General features: G+C 40.1%; 1 protein-coding gene across 2 annotated transcripts in view; it reads right to left on the reverse strand.

The window, feature by feature from the left end:
- Positions 1 to 22966, reverse strand: part of insc (spindle orientation adaptor protein inscuteable) — a 199442-nt gene that overhangs the window by 78998 nt on the left and 97478 nt on the right. For both annotated transcript variants that reach the window (XM_072302100.1, XM_019044956.2), the window contains one exon: positions 21056 to 21082. The gene's annotated coding sequence lies outside the window, so the exon portion shown is untranslated. The remainder of the gene's footprint in view (positions 1 to 21055; positions 21083 to 22966) is intronic.

Genomic DNA, 22966 nt, shown 5'->3' on the forward strand with positions numbered 1-22966 from the left:
CTCCTCTAAGTACCACCGAGAACTGTCTTCCTCCCGCCATCGTTGTCAAATCCCGCTTATTCGGCTTTTATTCGCACTCCGCTGTTAGAAATTTTGGAATTTTTGGAGGGAAAAGACCGCGAGTGTTATGAATGCGTGGCAGAATCCTCGGAATCCTTACGGAACTACTTGCCCTACTACGGAGCGTAATCTGCTCTTTTAGCTGAAAGTCGAACGCTTTTTCTGGGAGTCTAGTTTTTTTTTCATTTTGGAAAATCCTGATGAAATCCTGATTTATGACCTCTAAATCCTGATTTCATATTTTTTCCAAATCTTGTTCAAATCCTGATTTTTTGCGGAGAAAAATTGGCGAATATAAGTTCACAAAAATAGCTCGATAAAAAAATCCAATCGGACGGCCGACTTTTCTCAAATCCTGATTTTACGACCGATTTTTCCTCAAATCCTGCAGATGAAATCGGAATTAAATCCTGATTGACCTCAAATCCTGATAGAATCGGGAAAATCCTGATGCTAGACACCCCGTTTTATGGTGCTCATTGGATCGAGTTCATCAGAAAGGAATCAACCCACATTTTCGAAAAAATTGAGTTAAGAATGTTTTTGAGTTCCCAACAGTCGTTTTTTTTTTCTCCTGCCAAACTCCGAAAGTCGAAAACGAGAAAGTAGTTTGTGGAAAGAGAGGTTGAAGTTTATTTTCTACATTGAGCCTAATGCAGGAGGAAAACTTCAAACCTCTTTTCCTCAGTTTCAACTTAGTGGGTTGGTTCCTTTTTGATAAACTCGGTCCGATTTCATTTTGCAATCACATCTTTGGGGATTTTTAGGAACTGAGTTTAATTATTTTCGTCGTGAGAATCGTGTTCTACGTGAAATTTTGATGAGGAAACATACATCATTATGCTTAAAATGTCCGCAGTGGCCCATCGGAAACATGTTCAATGGCACTGTGATTATGAATGGACAGAGAGACTGAGAGACTTAAACGCACGGCTAGGAAAAACAACCATTCGGGCGATTTTTTTAAATGTCGACGCACGGCACCGGATTCTGACTTTTCACTAAGTGCGCCGTGATATACGGGCAAATTATCAATTTGGCCCCTAAAAATCGAGCTTGATGAGCCACATGGCTCCTGAAACCCGACGGTGAGTTTCGAACACTGTCCTCTACATCAAAACTTCCAGAGCAATATCCTGCCAATTCTTCTAATTTCCATGTAAAACACATGGCAAGTGATTTCGCAAACAACTTAACGTGCTCCATTCTAGAAGTTTTTTCTTTCCTTTTCAAAAACTCGGTGTTGCAAAAGTCCAAGAAGTTTCATCTTCAACAACGACGCTACGTTTTTTTTCGCACGAAGAATCATGCACACATTCCATTCTTTTTTTTAAAGCGACAGTTTAAAACAGAAAGTGCATTGAGCTATTTCTGAGAATAATCGCAATGATCCAAAAAATTCCAAACTTGGTAAATACGATGTTATACTTTATGTGATGGTGGTGCTTTTGATATAGTAATTAAAGGCCCTATGGACAAAATGAGGAAATGACCTGATCGCTCGGTTCGTGACCGGAAATCGGGATTCCTTGGCCACAAGTTCAAATCACGGGATGCTTTATGCACCCTGTCAATGAATATTGCTTCTGCACCGAGACCAACATCTCACAACTCAAAGCACGGTTTTAGAAGTGGTAGTTTACCAACGTAATACAGCAATCGACTGCTTATATCACACAGCACACCGGGTATTTCCTTATACGTTGCCCAGTGGCTGGAGCTGGAAAAATAATCCGTTTTATTCCGAAGCTATGTTCACAGAAAAATATGCATCAATTTTCCGGAAAAGCCTTTATCAGCAGAAATTCAGCCACACTCAAACAGGGTGTCTAGTTTGTTTTCATGTTGGGAAATTCTGATGAAATCCTGATTTTTCCTGATTTTTGACTGCTAAATCCTGATTTCATAATTTTTCAAAATCCTGATCAAATCCTGAGTTTTTGCGGAGAAAAAATTAAAATTACTGCGTGAGCGTATGCGAAAGCATAAAAAAATCCGATCGGACAGCCGGCTTTTCTCAAATCCTGATATTACGACCGACTTTTCCTCAAATACTGATTGACCTCAAATCCTGATAGAATCGGGAAAATCCTGATGCTAGACACCCTGTCAAATATACATGCGACATTCTTCTTTAGAACGACAGAACTCGTCGCCTTCCTGACAAAATGACGTAACCACACTCAGCTATGACCCCTGTCGTCCATATATCTTAATGCTTTTCCGGGCTCATTCCAAAGTGTAGTTACGCCCTTCTATCAGCCGGGCGACAACCCCCGCGCGCACGCGAGGCGAGGCGCGAGGGTGCAAAAAAATCGGCAGCTGGATATTTTTAGATCGATGTAGACGTTGCTGGAATAATCCCATCGTTAATTGGACAAACAAAGGTAACAATGAACCGAACTAGAATGTGGGGTGATTCAATACAACTCTTTTAAAATCAGGGACTAACGCGTGGAACCTCTGATATCCTCCCTGACATACCTCTGATGTGGCTCTGATATCTTCCCTATTATGTAAAAATTACGTCCGGGAGTCAATGCTCGAATTCGCCTAAAGGTCCAGTTACACGATCAAATTGAGCCATCAAATTGGGCCTCTCATTGGTCGCATCCTCACCTCAGTCATTTTCCACCAATCAGAGCTTCAGTTTGATGGCTCAATTTGATCGTGTAACTGAACCTTAATCACGATTGATGACTGATGACTGGACGTACATATTTATGCTAAAAGAACTGTCTTGTACGCAAATCCTATGAACCTAGTTTCTTTTAAGCCTTTACCAAACCATTATACAATAGTCATTTTTAGCAAATTTCGAGTGAAATTCAGTATTGAGACTGCGGAAATGGATCTTTGCAAGGGATCACAATGACTGTCCAACTGCAAAATGTACGAAATACTTAAAAAAAACCTATTAATGAAATTTAAGACTGGTGCAGAAGTTGGCGCTTTAATTTTACAAAACTGGAAAAATACTTTCTTTGGAATTTTTTTTTTTTTTTTTTTTTTTTTTTTCTGGCAAATGATTGTATTACGGCCAATCTCCAGAGTTATGATCGTGAATTTTAGTCGAGAATCCCTAATATAGTCTGTTTCGTGGTGCTATGTTCAGCACTGAAAAAGAAATTATGGTAGATTTTACCATACTCTGACACAGTGATACGAGTACGGAAATTAACACCAGACTCTATGGTGGTATTTACCATATTACGGTGAGTATCACCAGGGTTCTGGTGAATACTACTATAATTCTGTTTATTTTCACTAAATAGTATCACTGAGTAATATCATCTGCTATAAGTAGACTTATAGCAGATATTACCATACTTTTTTTTCAGAGAGAGCTTCCTTAAACCTCCCTTAATTACAGGCATAACCTTGAGGGGCTTCCTCAGGAAAAATGCAATTTGAAAACGGCCTCCTGTCTCTCTTCAACGAGCAGATAAAATCGCCGACGCGTTCGTTCATCGACGCTTTTATAAAAAATTATTTTTTCTCGCGGCAACGGCGATGCGCGGTCGGCACGACTGCAGTTACAGTTGGCCGAGATTAAATTTCGCCGCCCAACTGGTCGACCCTTGCGATAGCCCCCCGATCGTGGACGTAAGTAACTTGTAATCCTATCGTACACAACTGGCATACTTTCCTATCATAAACACATACCTTAAACATGCATCATTCCTCCCTTTCATAATCCCCCAGCTCATATCCCACCCGACATTCACGTTCCGCGCGGTGAGAAAGAGTGAATTTGTTGAGTTCACGGAGACAAATGGATTGCATTTTGCAATTTGGAACTACAAATTCTGGTTCTTCTGGAAAAGCACGTATGTGCACAGGGACACTAATGGCACATACGTTGTTTTTAAACCGGGCTAGAATTTATTGTTCCAAATTGCAAAATGTAGTCCAAATTGTCTATATTTTGCAATTCGGAACTACAATTTCTGGCTCATACATAAAAAAACCTATCAATATAGAGAAACTAATGACACATATGTTGTATTTATAATGAGGTAGAAATTTGTAGTTCCTCATTGATAGCGAAATGCAGTCCAAATAGACACCGGTCCCGGCGATGCACGGTGGATCGAGTCGAATGGCGAGGTCGAACAAAATTCGGAAACTTTAAACGCTTATAACTCCGTTCATATAAGACTTTTACGTTTTTTAGGTGGTCCGATTGATTTTCTCAAGAAATTTGCTTCTATAAGCACCCACTGAAATTAAAATGTGACGAAATAAACATCAAAATTTATGTCCGACCTCTCTTATTGACTCGATTTATTGTGCGATGGTGAAAACTTTTACTTTCGGAGATTCCGTGAAGTCCCTTAAAGCAGGAATTTAGACATAACGACGACGAAGGAACAGTACTACTACTTGAATCAAATTGCGCACTACAAAAGTTTGATCAGCTCCTCAATAAGTAGTGTTCCTTCCTTGGACGTGTTACTCAATATGTGAGCAACGTGCAATACTGAGTCGAAGCGTCGATATTGAGGTTGTCATATTTTTTTACTGCGAAGACTGTCAAGGTAACGTTTAGTGTAAGCCTTAACTCAAGTAGATTAATGATTTGCCCTACGAGCGGAAAGTTAGAATTTACAACTCGAAAAACGTTAAATCTTAGTTCGGAATTACTTCCAGTAACTTTCGTTGGACGGATTGTGCTCTACAGGAGATTTCGACGAGACAAAATACATCAGAATGCTTAAATTCGTACCTTGCCTAATGGTCCATTCTACCCGCTACACGTTTATAATGAGCTTGATTATCATAGTTATTCCTATTGCGGCTTTTGTAAAGTTTGCCTTCTGCGGCAATTTACGTAAAAGAATAAATTATCGCGGCACTTCCATCAAGAAGGTCATCACGCAATAAATATACTCATTTTCCAGACACGTACGAGGAAACAATATCATTGCAGATACCGAATCCGAGACTTGGAAATGTTACCAATCAGTAAAAAAATCAGTCCGTCCTAGACGACGGGCTTCCGTCAGGTTCTTGGAAATGAAATCTCGCCAGAATAGAGTGATAGGTACAACCTTTTCAAAACCGCGCTATTATGCGGTATATAATGAGCTTATTAATTGTTACGCAGGTTCAAACAAATACTGCATGTACCTTATACATATTAATAAGCGGAGTGGGGCCTTGTTTTAGCGGGCCGGGACCAATTTCACAATTGGATTTTCGAGGCGCCGGGTCGTAAATAATAAGAACAACGAGAATTAATTCGGACGAGCTTTTTAATTTATTATCTATTTTTGTGTGGCTGCCGCATCGGGGGACTGGACGCATGAGAGGTTACCTGAAGTCCAAGCAAAGTTGACGTACTACATGCGATGGTGCCGGATTGCGGTGGTTACGAAGCGGTGGTTTATTGCGATGGTTATGGTAGTTTTTTCATTTAAAAGCTACTAAATCTTAAGGAAACATACACTGGAAAAAAAACACAATGTATCTAGAGTCCAGACTCTTAAAAACATCGACAAGAAAAAGTACTCTTGCTTCAATCAGAATCTAGCTTAAATCAAGAACCCTCTTAATTCAAGCTCTTAATCCTCTTAATTTAAGCGGATTTCGTTTTGATTCAAGCAAAAATCCGATTGAATCAAGAGTATTTTTCCATGTCAATGTTTTCAAGAGTCTGGACTCTAGATCCAATGTGTTTTTCTTTCCAGTATGGTTTATTGCGATGGTTATGGTGGATTTTTCAATTATAAGCTACTAAAACTTAAGGAAACATAGCAGAAGAAAATGGGATTCCAACCCTAAAAAAAAAGTGTCCGGGACGTTAAGAGGTAGTTTCAACCCCTTCCTTAACCAGAAAAAAAATATAAAAATAAAAAAACCTTACGGGGGCCCGGCTTTTTGTTTATTATCAGTCTTGGTTTCCTATTTTCTTCCGTTTCGTTTCGTCAAATCGTTCGTGTATTTACAAAACTGCTATAAAGATCGCAAATATTGAGGTGAGAGCGCGTAATCTTTAATTGTAACACAAAATCGCTGGAAAAATCGAATGTTTGCTGCGATATGAAGCAAATTAGGTAATTTTGTGAGTAGTTTTTTTCCCGAAATTCCCGAGAAGTCGCGTAAATACTGCAAAATTGGAGTGAGATGCGTGTAATTTCTTAAGTTGTCAAAAGACTGCTGGACAAATGCGTATTGAGATAAAAATCGCGTAATTTCTCACTTCTCAAACGCTATACCTGCAATAAACTCGCTTTTTCTCGGTGCAGCGAATCGATAAAAGTCCAGGGTGTCTAGTAAAATAGGCTGGCCAAAAATCAGTGCTTTTATAGTACTTTTTCAGTACATTCCCGAGAAATTCCGGAACTCCTCAACAGAAAAATTCAGTACTTTTTCAGTACCTGCAATTGACAAAATTCGAGAAATTTCAGAAAGTTGAAATTCTCGCTCAAATTGCGATCAGAATGACAAAAAATTCCGGACATTCTCGTAGAATTTCTGCACTTTTTCAGTACTTGCGGACCGTCCTTAAATAATCCGTACTATTACCGGTCTTTCCGGAAATTCCGGACTTATAGACACCCTGTCAGTGCAGCGAATTGATAAAAGTCAGGACATACACTGGAAAAAAAAAAACACATTGAATCTAGAGTCCAGACTCTTGAAAACGTTGACAAGAAAAAGGACTCTTGATTCAATCAGATTTAAGCTTAAATCAAAAGGAAATCCGCTCAACTTAAGAGGCTTGGTTCTTGATTTAAGCTTAAATCTGATTGAATCAAGAGTATTTTTTCTTGGCGATGTTTTTAAGAGTCTGGACTCAAGATCCAATGTGTTTTTTTTTCCCAGTGTAGCGTTATGAGCTGGCGCGTGGAGCTGGGAAAGTTGAAGGCGACTTGGCAAGAGGGGATGCACGGATGCTGTAAAAGGAGCGGTATCTCTGAAATTGGCGCAATTAAGTTAGGTTAGTGGTTTGAGTTAGTGGCTCGAATTTGGAGGCGACCGTGAGGAGTCGCAGTGGAGCAGTCGAGCACAGGAAAGCGAGACGCCTACGCGACAGCGAGCGGCCACCACGGGACACTCCGCAGGGCTCGCCGCAGTTGACAAAACTTCGCTCCCAAGATGCCAAATCTAACCAGGAACCCACGAGCAGTCCAAATTCAATGGGGAAGGGATGGAGACCTCTCTTTTTTTTTTTTTTTTTTTTTTTTTTTTTTTTTTTTTTTTGTCACGGAACTTACATTTTGGCATTTTAAACTGTCTTAAAAGGTTAATAGAGAATTTGCTGGTGTCTGAAAGTTGATGAAGTTCGTGTTTAAGTAGAAACTATCGAGTGAACTAAACTCAAGGATACCCTTGGTTCATTAATTGAACGATTATTGAACACTGGAAAAAAACACATTGGATCTAGAGTCCAGACTCTTAAAAACATCGACAAGAAAAAGTACTCTTGATTCAATCAGAATCTAGCTTAAATCAAGAATCAAGCCTCTTCATTTAAGCGATTTCGTTTTCATTTAAGCGGATTTCGTTTTGATTCAAGCAAAAATTCGATTGAATCAAGAGTATTTTTTCTTGTCAATGTTTTCAAGAGTCTGGACTCTAGATCCAATGTGTATTTTTTTGCCAGTGAAGAATAAGATAAGACAAAATGAACTAATTTGCTAAAATACATGCGTTTAAATGGGAAATGCCGCCAGTGATGGCGTCACAAGGCGGCAAATTTTCTCACTTTTAAATCAATATTTCTCCAATTTCTCATATCAGGAAAAAAAAATGAAAAATACTGCGAACTCAGCTCATTAGGCACTCTCAGATGGAGCAAGAAAAATTTTAAGTGCAAATTCTCCATTGAATCGCATCTAGTAAAAAGGAATCAGCGCGATTACAGTGTTGAAAAATGTAAATGCAATAAAGCGACACGTATACATATACCTACTTATTATTGTGTAAGGAGCTCATAAAGCTTCTCATTGGAATGTATCTATTTTCAGTTATGTTACATAATCTGAATTTTATTAATGTCGACAACATCGCTTGACATCTCAATGAATCGTCTTGACACAGTTATAGTTGAGCTAGGTGGATTTTGAAAAATCACAATTCGAAGCTTTAGGCAGCATTGTTTTTTTAATTTAATAGTGCAGTTACTCATTCGCATTAAAATCAAACAATGCGCGTTAAAGCGCGACTAAATGAGACGAGATTGAAAATGCAAGACAAAGAGAATTCAATGATAAACGTGCAAAGAACAAGGACGGATAATCTTGTCCATTTTTTGGGGCCGATTTAAAACATTAAACATGACATGCAAGGAGACGCCGATGACGCAATTTTTTGTCCGAGTTTAATGACTGTGATGCCTCTTCCATCCGTCATAAAGTTGCATGAATTTGTTTTGTGTAAAGTTTGCCCAGGAGTACCAGAGCATATTTCTACGTTATCTTTATGATGAAGTAACAATAAACAAATAAAATCTTTTCGGTTGTGGTGACAGCAGGTAAGATTGATCGTACATCCTTCAACATCCTACAGCGATACACATAAATACATTGCTACATGTCAAATAATCGAAAGGGTTGGTTTTTTCGTTATAAATCGTATGCAAAACTTGAATTATTAAAAATAGATGGTTGACTATCGGGGGAGAAAATGAAATGCTAAAACTGGAAAAACACGCATGAAAATATGTGAGGCTTCACAATTCTTGCGCTCATATTTATACCTGCGAGGAGAAAATAGCCGAGATAACTTTCCACAAATCACAATGAATAATCAAATACACGTTTTTCTACTTGATCAGATAATGAAACTACGATAAGAGTCTAATACTAGAACTAGAAAAACTTGCAAAAATAATTGAGGCTTCCAAAAACTTTCGCTCGTATGATTCCACGAAAAGAAACTGCCTGAAATTTTCGAGAAATTAATTGTGGATAATCGTAGAGAATTCCAGGAATAATAATACTGGATTGCTTTTAGTCGACTTACGAGAGCGAGGTTTTGATTTGTGACAAATTGAGTACCTCGTTTTTCTGGTTATCATCATCGTTTAAGATCAAGTCTATAGTGCCTTGTTTATGAAACAGGAAATACATACTTCTTTTTTTCATCATTCAATATTGATGATACGAAAAAAATTTTAAACTTGAAATCACATTTGATGTAATTAAAACAAACCGTCGGACGATATGAAATTCATATATTTTTATTGCTATTCCTGTTATTGTGACATTTTCTTCAACTGCATTGAACTAAACAGTAAAAAAACCAATTAACTTTGACCTACTCTTAAAAGTTAATGCTTCGGTTCGAAAATTACATGAGGCTGTCTAGTATACTGCCGTGCTAAGGAAGAACGCCGTATGAACATTACAGAGTTGCCAGATTGTCCCGGACAAAACATGGGTTTTTGAGTAAGATTATGCGTATTTTTCCTTGAAATTTTCAGACATTTTAGACAAAATTCCGAACAAACTTGTCTGAAAAAATTAAAGAAAAACATTCACAATTTCCCCAGTTAATTAGGTCTGTATTGAAGGAAATGTGGCAACGTCTGATGGTTCATACGGCGTTCTTTCTTAGCACGGCAGTATAGGCTGACTGTACAATATTGAACAACCTTCAATTTTTTTTGGGGGGGGGGGGGCGGCTGGCTTTTCGGCTTTTCTTCCGTTAGGCACCTACATACAGCCATCTATAGAGAAGACTTATTGTACGTAGATATCAAGGCGATAGGGACATCCATGCTCCAGGCTTTCCAAATTTTCAGGGATTAAGGCCGAAGAGAAGAATCTGTTCCTGCGACCTTCAACTTTAAAACCAACTCCAACTACCTTTCGAGCGACCGTTTGACGGTTTTATTAGCGCTTACCATACAAAATCCACTCTAACGTGAAAGTATATGATTTCATTTTTTTTTTCTAAGGAGTTTTCTAATTTCTTCCTCATTCCTGCTCAATTTAAACCTGCCTTATCCCCATAGCACCATGGTCACAAATCATAAAAGCTGGACAGTAGCTCATAGTGCGGCTGCGGGACATTCAAGCTTCAATTGGACGTATTTCTATCAAACAGAACTATATGCATTATGACATGAGCCCTGTTATGCACGTATTCTTATGGGTCTCACGGCTCATGTCTTAACGCACATAGTTCCGTTTGATAGAAATACATCCAATTTGAGGAATCCCAGCGACGTAACTGAAATGTACGACCGTTCGATCCTTGCATACCCATCATCGTCACCAACCGCCGTTGAAAAAAGTTTCTCTTAATTTCACCCATCGCCCGGTGTGGGCACGGGCGGAATAAGGAAGGTCGCGGTTCTCTCGCGTTACCAAAAAAGTGATAAGGTCAATCTTTTCACTTTTTTCTGCTGCGCATTCAAATTTTTCGGCAAGTACGCGGAAGGTCGCTTCCCTTCTCTTTCGGTTTCAAAATCCAATGCACTTTCATATCCTGCCGTGCTAAGGAAAAACGCCGTATGCGCCTTCAAGCGTTGCCAAATTTCCTTCGATAAAAACCGAATTTGCATAGGAAATTGAGAAAATTTTTTTCTAAAATTTTCAGACAGTCTCGTACGCAATTCAGGCTAAAATATCTGAAAATTTCAAAGAAAAATGAGCATGAATGTGGTCAAAAATACATGATTAATTTCAGGAAATTTGGCAATTCTCGAATGTTCATACGGCGTTTTTCCATAGCACGACAGCATAGACGTCAGCGGCATAGCGTGCTTTGCGATATATTGATTGATCATCTATTGAAACCTATGGAAAAGGATCGATAAATAGGGTGTTTGCAACGAGCAGTATAATAATCGATTCTTGACCATAGCTCCAAATGGGAAAATATCGAAAATAATCGATCGTTCACGCTCCGCCACTGATAGACGTATCTACAAAACGCGCGGCTGAGGCAAAAGCTGATAGGTCACGTCAAAACAGATGAGCGTGACGGAGCAACGGACCATCCGAACTGGACGTTGATGAATTTCATTAGGCTGTTTTCGGGTTTTTTTTTTGTTTTTTTTAATTTCTCACTTTCCTCTTATGTGGTCGTTGGTTTTGATTAATACGACTAGTTTGAAACGTGGATAACTTTATTAGGACGTATTTAAATGAAAAGGAACCATTTCTATTGTGACATGAGCCCTGTCATGCATACATTCTTATGAATCTTAGGGTTCCTGCCAGAATGGGTGTAGTTGCTTTTGAGTTAAATGCGTGCATTTGATGTAGACGTCTGATCGGTTGACGTCTGTGCTCCTAGATTACTGTGTCTTTCACAGTGACGTTGTGACTACCTTGAGAGGATGCATTTAAATTTTTTTCGTTTAAGTCGACGCTTCATTCCAATCTATTCTAACCTCGGGTCTTCTCTGATTTTAAGCTATTGTTCTCCTACTTTTGAAATGATCTCTCTTAATTTCTTGTGAGCGGGTCGAATCGCACATGTAACATTAAAAATCACTTAATTTAATTCTTACTTTGAAAAAAAAAAACCCTGAAAATTCAGTGGACTTTTCCAAAATTAAAACGATTGCTGGATTTCTATTGAGAAAACCTGTTACATTCTCTCGAGCTTTTACGTTACCAAATATACTTAAGTAGAGTAAAACTTCTGAATATGGCATTAATAATTTTATGATTTCAAGTTATGTAAATAGCATGCATGAGAAAAATTGACAAGAATGAGCCAGATAGAAACTGACGGCACTTGTATGCATGTTTGCGGTTCATTCCTTTTCTACTGATAAGGGAGAAGTCTCAATGGTTCAAATGTTTCTATGCTTCAAAAATCTCTACGTTTCAATTCGACGTTACGCGTCATGAGGTGCGGTATACCATTTGAAAATGAAGGCAAATTCTATAGTCTTAGATCTACCCCATTGCAGAGACTGGTTTCGCTTTCACCTGTTCGGATACGCGTAGTTCAAAAAACCGGATACAACTATTCGAGCTTCGAAGTCGTGGGGTGGTATCATCCAAAACTGAAGGCGAATTGACAGGTCTAATAGCCATTGCAGGGTTGCGATTTCAAGCCTCAGTCTTTCAATTATCAGCCCCCTAAGGAGCACTTCTTCCTCGCGGCATGAGCAGAAAACTCCCTTTGCGGACATCCCTTAAACGTCCTGTTTGCAACAAAGCAAACACTATTACGTGACTCGACAATTCAAAACACACGCAATGACACAATCATTACCCAGCGTAGCCGTAATTACACGCCGATTCCCGCGCGCGGAACATCCCGACAGCCTAGTCCCGGCACCCACGGATACAACTAGATCGGACTTAATGGTTGGTCCGAGTTCAAGATCAAGGCTTCGGCGCCGGCGAGCGTCGAACCTAATTTATCGGCGCGGGGCAACCTAAAAGGCTCGCGCGGCTGCATTCAAATCAGCTCGTGTTGAAACCCCATAAGGAGATTATTTCATGAGCCCTAAAGTGACGACATCCTTACGGAGCGTAGGGTTTATGAGATAATGCTCGTGTTGGGTTTTAAAATCGAGCGGTTCATTTGCATAAGCAGGAAACCGAGGCGTACATGAGCATTGCGCGTCGATCGGACATTGTCTCAGTGCTGTCGCTGTCGCGCGGGTAAGTGTCGTATGCCCGCGCGGCTCGGCGAGGAAGATGCGAGCGAAAATGGTCATCATCCGAGATGCAGCCGATGATTTAAGAGTAATTATTACCGCCCCGGCTTCGGTAAGTTGCCAAGTTTTCCCTCGTTGCCCGAGAAGAGCGTTCGATGAGTTGTCTTACGTTACGTAACTTGGGATTAGAGTGCATGTAAGGAGAGAGTGCAGGCATGCCGGTAATTTTGAAGGTTAGGTCACTGGAGCTTTTAGGGCCCGAAGCAGGTCCGAAAGGACGGAAACCTGCGGAATCAAAGTATTCAGAGTGATTTTTTTTCATGATTGGACCACATTTTGACATTAGGAATTACAATTTCTGGTATATACATACAAGTCACTTTTACAGCGTTCCCGGGCGCTCTGCGACACCCAATTGCCATTTCTGTCTATCTACCCTGAGATCACCTCAATTCTCAATTTCACTCAATTTCTGGTTCATTTGTAAAGACACATATGTTTATGGGGAAACTAGGGGGTACATACGTTGTTATCAAACAGAGCCAGAAATTGTAGCTTCTAATAATTGCAAAATGAAGTCCAATTGTTGCGATCCGTCTATTGTAAAGCACGCATTTTACTTAGTTTTTGCATAAATTCACTCATTTCAGCGGAAGGTCGCTCATTCTGTGTATTCTCGGTCATCTTGCATCTGATATTGGAATAATCTAAAGATCAGCAGCGGCATTTTCTTTAATGTTTTTCGTGATAGAGGGTTAACTGCCCTTCAGGAACCTATGAGCTTTAAATTCGACATGCCCATCTACTTTTCTCATGTAGGTACTCCCGATCTGAGCTAACCAAAACGTTCATCGCTCAGTGCAGCGCAGCATCGAGCGGCACAAGCCTAGGTTGAGGTATTAACCGAAGCGCCGCGTCGCGTCCGCAGGCGTTGCGTTGCGTCGGGACGCCCGGCGCGGCATGTGCGAGAGCAAGGTCGCCGTGCGTCGCATGCCGCGGCGCCGGCGTCGCGCGCGGCCGCCGGAGACAATGGACGGGAATTCTTGTGTTTACAATCGACCGGACGGTTCCCGGTCCCGCTCGGACTGTCGATAATTTTCGACCGCCTCCGTCGTTGTCATTCTTGCTGTCCGCCTTCTCACCCTCGATGCCAGAGATGTAAAAATTCACGGGAATTTCTGCATAATTTTACGTGAAAAAAGATTTATAGTGGCAGGGGAATTAAGATTTTCATACTTTTTTTGACGTTTTAAAGGCCTAGAAAACAGGAGTCAATCAGCGGGCAGATTATTGAAACCGATGGACAAAACGATAGACAAAGCGATAGAAAAAAAAGACGGAACGAAGCGGAAGAAAATGAAGCGATCCGGTTGGGTGAAACGTGCCCGTATAGGGGGATTAACCGTAGGGTCTCTCGTGAGTTGCTGAAAATTTGATTGCATTTTGCAAAAAGGAACCAAGCGCATTTCAATGCCGTTAGGATTGTGGCACTTTATTTCATTACTTTATAAGCCAAGATCAATCATAGACCATCTTCGGATCGAAAGGCAACACTGCGGGTGTAAAATCGCGCGCGTTTTCATCCGTCATCGACGCGGAAAAAAGGCGACTATAATCTTCTTCACTCTCGGCGTAGCGGCGCGACGCTCGAGCCTTTGCGGACCGGACGGGGGACAGTGTACATTCATAACGGCCTGACAGGAACTGTAAGAGCGAAATTAATCAAGTGTCAACGCGCCGCGACGCCTGACGTCCCTTCCACGAGGCGTCGGATCTATCTCCAACCGGTCCACTCGCCGACGACCCTTGCAGCCCGCAAGAACGTACACTCGTCGAGGCTTGAAAGCAAAAACGGACTTGCTAGGTTTTAACGTCAAGCGATTCACTTAGAAATCTGGAATTATTGCGGGTCTCCGTGACTTTCATTGTGTCGTTTGTCGCTGCGATTCAGGAAATCTCAAATTCAAGATCAACGGACGTCTTTATATGAGTCCTGCTCGAAGTTTATACGATGTCGAGATTCAAGGGCCGCACTCACGGAATGGAAAAAATGTCATGTTAAACATTCGGGTTTTCATTGTACACGGAGGGAAATACGTCGTGCATGGGACCCGAAGTTGAGGTCATATGGATCTCTGAAGTTTTCTGATCACGCATCCAAAAATTTGAGGTCGAACTGCCGAAGTTCGGGTCAGACATCGAGGCACTTCGGTATGTACCGGAGAACTTCAGATGTGTGACCCTAACTTCGGCAGCTCGACCTCAAGTTTTTAGATACGTGATCCGAAAACTTCAGAGATCCATATGACCTCAACTTCGGGTCCCACGCACGATGTTTTTTTTCTCCGAGTACGTATCCAAAGTTTTGCATTGCAAGGACCGCACCTTGGTGCAAGTAATAACCGAAATTATGGGTACAAAAACTTGTGAATTGCGCGAAAGTCAGGAGATTAGATACACCCACTTATCTATACATCGTCGTCCGGCTGAAAAAGGGCGTAACTACACATTGAGATGAACCCAGAAAATCATTGCATTGTATGGACGACAGGGTTCCTTCCAGAGTGTAGCTACGGCTCGTTACGTCAGGAGGGCGACGATATACGGAGTGTCCCAAAATTAAACGCAAAAAGTTAAAAAAAGATTTTCGGCATCAAAATATAACTATTTTTGTTCAAGGCATAAAGTTTTCTCAACAAATCCCCACTTCATTGTCACACATCGATGGGCAAAGTGCAAAACCACCCATTTCCATCGCGTTATTTCAAAATCTCTGCACCTACTTTTTTTTCAAAGAGAATGAAGAAAATTATATAGCATTAAAGTTCTACGGAATATTTTTGCTAATGGAGAGAACAAATCAAGAGAGTTTTCAAGAAATTTCGTTGACAAGTTTTCTGATGAAAGGATAGAATATGATGGGAAGTTCGCAACGTCCCGAACGGAAATACATTGTTTCGAATTTTGGCCATCACTATCCTTCCAAAAACCCGTTTTTGTAATTTTGAAGTCAGAAATATGTGTTCAGTGTGTAAAATAACGTAAAGAAGGCCAATTTTAATGAATTTTCATGCATGAATGTCGTCACAATCAAGATGCAACTGTTTTTGGCCCAAATTTTGAGCGCATTGGGCCCCATTTCAGCGAGAAAATTTGACGAATGTTATGTCCAAGTTTGGTTCAGAAGAAAAAGGACCGAAGTGACATCATACCACCCTGAACTCATTCGATGACAACCTTTCTCCGTCGTGAGCATCGACAGGTAGTCGCGTTGATGTCCTCACATGATTGGAACTGACATTAATCAATTCAAATCCGCCTGATTTCTATTAATGTTTAGGAGGCAAAACCGGAGGATCCACAGTTGCCGCTCTTCGCAGCCGGATTTGATAAAAAAAATTATGATGGGCATTTACATGCTTCTCTTCTCTCTCATTGCCATATTCCAGTTTTCTTCTCACGTCCATTACGTCAATGTAAATTATGTGACCTGCACTCCGATTATTGAAATTGATAGACAAAGCTATATTAGGCAAAGAAAGCAAAAGGAAATTGGAGCGACCCTACTGATTGAAGCGGGTGGTTGTTATAGACTAAGGGGGAAAATGATGGACTAACAAGAGGGTCCCACGTAGGTTGCTGTTAATAATTAGTCCATCCTTTAACTCCTTAGTCCAATGCAACCATTCGTTTCTACCAATAGGATCGCCCAATACTTCATTTGTCTATAGCATTGATTATCAAATCCAATAATCAGCCGGCAAGAACTGTCAGTCTTACGTCATCAATTGAACACACGATCAATGGTACAACGGTCATATACCTGGCCTGAACAGAGAGACTGGGAGACTTGAACGCTGCACTAAGAAAAACAACCACTCGGATTTCTTAGTGAGCGCAGGCATAAAATGAAAGCAAATTCAAGATTTAAGTTCATCCTGCCACCACCAATGGTAGGTCATATAAAGGTAGGTTGTGGAGACTTAAACGCCCTATACTAAGGAAAGAAACTTCTCGGATTTCTTCGTTTATGAGAGCGTGAAACAAAAAAGAATTCAAGATTCAAGATCATCCTGATGCCATGAATTAGATACTGTCAATGGTGCAATACATGGACTGAGAGACTTAAACGCTTCTCTAGGAAAAACAACCACTTTAATTCCACATAATCGGACATAACGAGATCAAATTCGATACTAGTTCGATGTATCGTTTGGTTCAAAGCAATAAAACATAACCCCAAACAAAAATTTTCGGATTAAAGTTGGAAAAGCTGAAAACGAGGTAATTCTTACACTCAAAAAAAGGTATGACTCTGAGACTCATAAAGAATGACACGGAGATTCATAATTTCTAACCAAAGTGACTTACCGTCTACAGTATGGCTTTCTGAGCCATGCCTTATTGGTCGTGAACCTATAAGCATGGCTCCACGAAACTATGGCTCCATGATCCATAACTCGGCCGGTAAGTCACTCTTCCCATACTTGTTTTTTGAGTGTAGTGATTTCACTATTCATAGCCATTTTTTACTCATATGTATATCGAAAATCTATCACAAAAAACCGCTTCCTAATATTACTTGATTGAATTTTGTGGCTGTGTTTACATGTTGAACCAATCGATATCGATACAATCTCACATGTTCAGTTCGATATGTATGATGTATAGTAATCCATTTCTTGGGAAGATGAGTTTTCCCTCTTTTTCCCGAGAGCGGCAACAAGGGAGTCGCGACAGAGCGATGAATCTGGTCCGGTCGGCCGATTTTCCGGGAGCAGCTTCGGCGCGTCGCCTAACTGTTCGGCGCATTCCCATTGGCGACTCGCGAGCGGCCCATAACTTTTCGTGACACATTTTATTTTTTCTCGGAATCGCGACGCGGCCAACGGGAGCAGTTTCCCGAGCGCGCGGTCCGGATTCCTGACGGCCGGACGCTCCGTTTCCGCGAACCCGAGATTCAATTCCATCAGAGTCGCCCCGAATGGACCAGTCAGATCAGAGAGAGTGGACGAGGCGATCCATGGTCTGCCGGTGCTACAAAACTGTGTATCGAAATCGTTTGTCAATGTCAAATTGATGTTTTTTTTTTTGACGAATGGCTATCTTCTAAAACCGTCGATGAAAATCAGTACTCTGTTTGTATAATGAGGGATACTTTGGAAATTTTTGCTTTACTTCAGTTCATAAAGTCTCCTTTTATTCGTTATTTTCTCTCATTCTTACTTTCATGATGATGGATCATGGTCAAAATTATTTTTTGTTTGTTTTTTGACAAGAGGCTACTTCAAAAACCGTCGATGAGAATCAGTATTTTTGTTTGTAAGGAGTGGTTTGAAAATTTTAATTTTTAGTTTTATTTTTATTTTTTCGTTTACTACATTACTTTTTAAGAAATTGGCTCGATTTATACTCTATTTGTTTTAATTTTTATTTTTTGCTTTATTTTTGTTCATAACACTCCTTTTCTTCGTTATTTTCTTCCATTCTTGGTTTCACTTTCTTTCCTACCTTTCTTGAAAATTGTCTCCAAAATATTTTTTATTTTTTAAATAATTCTTCTCCACTGTCAATGTTTTATTTAGAAAGTTAAAAATTATTTTTTTTACATTGGCAAAATTCGAAAACGAAGGCGAATCGAATAGTTCCAGATCTACTTCATTGTAGTGACATGGTTTCCATTTCTCCTTCCCGTGGTTTTCCATGAAAATGAGTAGAAAACCCTGAAATGGCTTGCCGACAAGTCGATTCGCCTTCAATTTTGGATGATACCTCCCCACGACTTCGGAGCGCGAATAGTTGTATCCCGTCATTCTCGCTAAACTTAACCGGAGAAGTGAATGGGAAACCAGTGCGTAACCTGTACTGGTCTTTGTCAGCGGGCTAGCGTAAATTTTTGGCAAAGAATTAATACTCTAATTGTTTGAGCTCCTGTTGCTGACAATATCAACGCAATATAACACAGAACATGAAGTTACGGCCAATTTTCGCAATAAATCCTTGGTTTCTGAGCAGGATTCTGCAAAAAAGTATGCGCGTGTCGCTTGTTCAAATGTCACCGAAACATAAGCATCGCATTTACATGACATTTGGATTTCTGAGAATGTAAAACTGATTTAAAAGTCGGAAGTCTAGAGATCTTTGAAAGCGACGAGGGGGCCCTTACTCGAGAATTCACTGAGATATTCTGCGTCTTTTCACATAATTTTGATGCATTGAATGCAAATTGAATTCTCGATCGGATCGAGAGAGATTCTCCGAATTTTTTTGTTTGGAGATTTAGATATTGTTTCCTGAGAAATCTACTTCGAATCTCCCACTCTACCGGCTCTGATGATGTTGATTACAACCAGTTTTTTGTTCCACGTTCGTCGAGCGAGTCACTCGACCAGTTCATTCATATTTCCAACTGGGATTTGGTAACCAGGTTACTACTACATTGATAATTTAAACCTCTTATTTCATACTTGAGTTTTTTTTAAAATGAAAAAAAATACTTTTATTGTAATGACCAGAAAAGGTAAGAAGTTGGAAGATCAGTGATATGTTTTAGTGATTAGTAGATGCATCAGAAATTGTATTTATTGATTTTATTTATGATAAATTGGTACAATAAAAATTGTTATAGTACATATCAGATGGCTTACAACAATTTATCACAAGTTAAGTAATTCCCTTCATTTTCTTTCGAAGTCCCCGACTTTCCCTTACATTTCCCGATCGTCACAAATTCCCTGAGTTTCCCTAATTATCTCGTTTTTCCCAGACCGCCGCACAGTGAATGAAGTTAATCAGAAAGGTCAGACATGAAATTTTTGACCTAAACAGCAAATGTTGATGTTTATTTTGGTACATTTAAAATTTTCAGGAGTACTTCATGAAGGGAATTTCACAAAAAAACCAATAGAGCTACTTTTAAAATCTTGAAGTTTTGATTTAGCGGATTTAAAAGCTTTTAAAGTTTCCAAATTTTATCCAACCTCCCCCACCGACTCGATCCACTGTGCGCCGGCAACCCTGGATCAGACACCTAAAACATAAACGAATGGACCACTAGACAAGGTACGAATTTCAGCATTCTATATACATGTTTCTTAACCAAAATTTCACGTAAAACACGATACGCACAACGAAAATTACCGAAATTTAACTCCTTACGAAGATATTTTATGATTCTTGATGCGTAAATTCAAACCATCCGCTCATGAAAACTCAATGCTCAACGTGATTCACATCGCGCGCTAAACGTTATCATGACAGTCTCTGCGATATAAAAATCTGGCAACCTCAATCTTGACGCTTTAGCTCAGCTATTGCAAGTTGTTCATAGTTTGAACAGCACATTGTGGGAAATGAACATTGCTCGATTGAGAGGCTTGCAGAAACCGTTGTAGTGCGCGATTTGACTCACGTAGAGCCTCGAGTTTCTTGTGAGCGGGCAGTTCAAATTCCTCATAACCAATGTGAAATAAAAACGTTAATATCTTTGTTAGGAGTTGGTTTAAGTAATTTTCGTTGTGCGTATCGTGCTCTACGTGAAATTCTGGTTAAGAAACATGTATCAGATTGCTTAAATTCGTACCTTGTCTAGTGGTCCATTCAAGCCGATCCGTGGGGGAAGAGAAACACCTCGATAATTTCATATTTCCGAGTCGGAAATTCGGCAGCTCCGAGCGACAAATCATAGGATCGTTTAAATCAACACGAAGCGGGATTCGCGCACCTGCTGACTTGCACCTCGCGAAACTGATTAATACGAGACGGTCGCCCACCTTAACCACTTTATTCCATTCTTTCGGCTCTTATTTTTCATTCGTATATCGTCTCCCTTTTGTGTAGCCTCTCGACTCCTGTATGATGAATGTTCCCGCGTCCAAACCGACCGGCTGAAATACGGCGCTGAAATTTTCTCACCGTGCTTACGTCACGGGCAGCCGACTTGATCGATCGATCGCGAAGCTTGGATCTGATAGGCTAATAATTAACGCATATTTTACTCGAGACCGGTTCGATTTTCGGTGAGATATTGCGTTGAATCTGGGGCTTTGACGTGAACTATTAATTTGGAGATCCGAACAATTAAAAATTTAACTCCTTTAGCTACACCGGGAAAAAAAAAACACATTGGATCTAGAGTCCAGACTCTTAAAAAAATTGACAAGAAAAAGGACTCTTGATTCAATCAGACTTAAGCTTAAATCAAAAGGAAATCGCTCAAATTAAGAGGCTTGGTTCTTGATTTAAGCAAAAATCCGATTGAATCAAGAGTCTTTTTTCTTGTCGATGTTTTTAAGAGTATGAACTCTAGATTCAATGTGTTTTTTCTTCCAGTGCACATGAAATTTTGATGAAATTGAGCTGATACTCTGATGGAAATGTGGAAAAAGAGAGAGGTTAAGAATACGAGAAACTTACCGAGAAATCCAAGATGGAAAACAGTCCCTGAAACAAAAAAGAAAACCAACAAATTATTTTTTGTAATCGAGAAGCACATTGAATCATATTTTTCACGGTGAGCTTTCTTGCTAAGTTTTTAGTTACTTTCAAAATGTGATCACTGTAAGAATTGGCTGGTAAAGTAAATTTTATTGATCGTTGCCTATTTTCCTGTCATTTTTTGATGTTCTTCAAGGAAAACAAAGCAACATCCTCTTTTGAAATTTTGTCAAGATCTTCATAATGACGGTAGGATTCACTGATAGTTACAGAGCGTTCTTGCTTACAATTAGTTTTGGTGAATGACATGGGCGGAAATTGGACGTATTTCTACGAAACGGGAACTTTGTGCATTATGACGTGAGCCCTGTTATGCATACATTCTTATGGGTCTCAGGGCTCATATCTTAATGCATATAGTTCCGTTTGGCAGAAATACGTCCAATTAGGAAGTGTCAATTCCTGTTATCTAATTCTATAGTTAAAGCCACTTTGGTGCGGCACTGTTTTCTACGAGTATGAACTCTAACCAAACTTTCAGTACAAACATCATAGTTGCAAAGCTCTTCCACTATCAAAATATCGCAACATTCATACCAGTTTACACTTGAGTTCTTTCTGGATCAACGCATCAGCACAGTCGTCAGATCGGCCGAAAATCACTACATTTCGTATACGGTGAAGCGCAAAATGAGTATTTTTACACAGATTTGACAACAGCTAAGTTCGAGCTTTCTTTTACGAGCGCATATCGTCACCCCTCCGACGGAACGACCCAACTCCCTCTTTATGTGAGCCCCGGAAAGTATCGGGTCTAATGGACTTCAGGGCTCATCTCAAAGGTGCACTTGTGTCGTTTCGACAGTGGAGCGACGATATCGTTGGTGACACACCTCGAGAGCAGATGACATTACTAATCCTTTATCGCAACACTCTCCTCGATATCAACTAGTTCAGCGTTATACACTCCGAGGTGTAGCCTGTAGCACGTTTGGTTCCAAGACCGTTATTCCTTGTCGTTTCATCGGGGGTTGGGAGGGGGGGGGGGGTCTCGTATCGGGGGGCTTTCGGCACACCTACGACCGTGCTTTTATTGCCTTCCAAAATGAGCTCACTTTAGGTGACGCTACTGACGTCCTCTCGAAGGTGTTTTGAGTCAAAACTTGTCCTGCGCGAATGATGATGATAGCCCTGTGATTTTTTTATGGTGTATTTATTCGAAACAACGATGAAATGCTAGTTTCGGGGACGTTGAACCAGAATTTCAATTTTTCTCTAGAAGACTATACCTTTTCTTCTTGATACGCGGATGACCGCACCATTCAAGAAGGTCGCCACAGTCAGAGAACCGGTAGAGCTCAAGGGATAAGTGGTTTGGAGAAAACTGTGAAACGCGGGAAAAACTGGCGTGTACGGAATTGAGGAATAAGAGTCGCGTTACATAGCTTTACCGGAGTTGCATTGTGTCAAAATCCGAAAATTTCAAAAATTTTAATTATCATTCCATTTTTTCTCAAGTCCGGCAAATTTTCTTATGATGGTCAAAAAATCTGGCTCAGTCAAAGGATTTCAATTAGAAAGTTCGCCGATTCTTTTTTTTCTATACTAGCGTCCTATCAACACGACAAGAAGTTCAAACACCTAACACCTGCGCTCCCTTTCATTCAAGAATTATGAATGTCCGGAATTAATTTCAAAACTTCTGTTATTGAGAAGATTTTTATGCATCTTTTTAAGGATATGAAAAAGTTTTAAAGCCAGATCACGGATAATTGTTCGTGTAGATTTATTTGACAATTTCATTTCGAAGCATTTCGGGGCGTTAAAAAACAACAAAAACTACAGAAAAAAATTGTCATCTTGCATGGTTAACGAAAGACTTTTTTCTAT

The sequence above is a fragment of the Bemisia tabaci genome, chromosome 7 (genome assembly GCF_918797505.1).
Source record: "Bemisia tabaci chromosome 7, PGI_BMITA_v3".
NCBI lineage: Eukaryota > Metazoa > Arthropoda > Insecta > Hemiptera > Aleyrodidae > Bemisia > Bemisia tabaci.